Below are 2,412 nucleotides of genomic sequence, written 5' to 3' on the forward strand. Positions count from 1 at the left end.
CAATCCTCATCGTTAGCTAAGTAAAGTGTTGCTAACATGGAAGCATCCAGGTTTTTTTGGGTCCACTTTGTAGCGTGAATGCACTGTGGTTGAAAATGACGTAATTCAGAGTTCGTCTAAAGGTTAGGGTCAAACACAATATGAATGTCACCATGAGCTTGATGCTAATTGGAGTGATCGAAAGTGTTACAACTTACCCCACTCTCCCCTTCTTACTGAGTAGGAAGACAAATCATTATTGAGTTTATATTCATTAATAGATTTAATACTTAATGCACACAAATGGATAGCACATACACCAACAACACGGCAACCATCTTTTGTGAAAGAACTTCTATATCAGAATAGTACTACATATACATATACCAACTTATAACATAAATACACATTCTAAAAATAAACATACACACTAACACAAATATAGTTTAAGAGAAAGCTTTTTTTTTTTTTTTTTTTTTTTTTTTTAGCAAACAACTATCCCGATTTTCATTTTGATTATTGTAACCGACTTAAGACAGTTAATTGGTACTAGGTTTGATGATGATAAGGACATTTTAGAAACAAAACCCAAAGGAAGTGAGTAAGAGAGGAGAAAACAAGGAAAAGAACATGTTTGACAGCCTTCCGGTGTCAATCCTGTGATCCTGAAAAAAAAGAAAAGAAAAAAATTAATTATAGAGCGTGAACAATTACTAGTAAACGCTATGGTGCCAATACCAGTATTAACTAATACTTTTTCAAAATGTATTTTGCAAAAAATATTATGAAACGAAAGCGAATTCTGTGAAGGCGAATATAAATTTGCCAGACATATGGTAAGATAATCCAGTTTTAAACGAGTAATTTCTTTTAGGATCCTCATGACAGATTATTATGCATGTATCTTCACTGGGTACTAACTGAAAACATATGGGCTGCAAACATACACAGCCTTTTACCTGATCACAACTTTACGAGAAGAAGCTGTAGAGACAGGAAAAGGCAACTATCCCCAGGATGACACAACACAACATGATCATCATTTTCTTCTACAAAAGGAAAGCAGATGATTGAAAGGGCCAAAAGAACACCCACAGAGACAGTGAGCAGAAAAAGCATGTCTAAAATAAGAATAAATAATTACATGCACATGCAATCTGATATGATCTGTGACTTTTTTTTTTTTGGATTCATTTGTAATTTATAATTTTCATAAAGTCAGGCTCGGGGGGGGGGGGGGGGGGGGGGGTGGTTAAGTAAAGGATCACAACAGGAGGGGTGTGTACGTGTGTGTAAAAAAGAAAGAAAGGCAGATGCAGACAACAGTAAATACAAACACTTACATACGGTTTAACTGTATTAGTCTACTACTATTATATTAAGTCTTCAATGGTTTTAACAACAAATGATTGGTCAGAAAATTAACAAGAATGAAACTAATAGATAAAGTAACTTAGTATGTATGGGATAGCTTTTCCCTTTGATTTCTTTCAATGTTTAAGCCTTGTGGGTAAACTTGCAGACAGCTTCTTCTTATTATTAATATTTTGTATTTATTTTTAGAGCGCACAGCGGCTTAATGGTTAGCATGTTTGCCTCTGGGTCTGGGGTTCGATTCTTGCCGGAGCCCTGAGTGTGCGGAGTTTGCATGTTCTCCCCGTGCTGCGGGGGTTTCCTCCGGGTACTCCGGTTTCCTCCACCAGTCCAAAGACATGCATGGTAGGCTGATTGGCGTGTCCAAAGTGTCTGTAGTGTATGAATGGGTGTGTGAATGTGTATGCGACTGTGCCCTGTGATGGATTGGCACCCTATCCAGGGCACCCCTTGTGCCCCATGCTCCCTGGGATAGGCTCCAGGTTCCCCGCGACCCTGAGGGATAAGCAGTATAAAAGATGGATGAGGGATGAGCAGTATAGGAGATGGATGGATGGATGTGTTTTATTTTTATTTTGTATTCCCAGACGTGTCCGTTTGAATTTTACATCAAACATTTTACTCATTATCATGATTTTACCTTAGTGTACAAGACTATATAAGTGAATTTCCCTGTTTCTAGCTTTCCCCCAAAACAGTTCACTGCAGCACATGTAAATGAGCAAATGGTGGTACAGGAAGTCTCAGGAGTACATTTGTTCAATTATTGCACATTTTCTGACCAACGATTTGTTTTGCCCAGAAGTGTACATCACTCATTACAGTTAACTAACTAGCTTATTGTTAAAACAGGACGAACATGGAGGAGTCCACGTGCTCCTTTGTTTTGTTTTGTTTTCCCCCACTTTGTAGCTTGAGGTCAAAAATGACAAGCCCAGACTTCGCACTTTCGGGGCCATTGGATAAAAGCGTCAAAAATGAAAGTCTTCGTCACAAAGACGGCTGTTCATACAGTAATCAGGGCAATTCCACTCATTCACTCACTCACGCCTCCAACAG

This window comes from Ictalurus punctatus, chromosome 8 (assembly GCF_001660625.3).
Source record: "Ictalurus punctatus breed USDA103 chromosome 8, Coco_2.0, whole genome shotgun sequence".
NCBI lineage: Eukaryota > Metazoa > Chordata > Actinopteri > Siluriformes > Ictaluridae > Ictalurus > Ictalurus punctatus.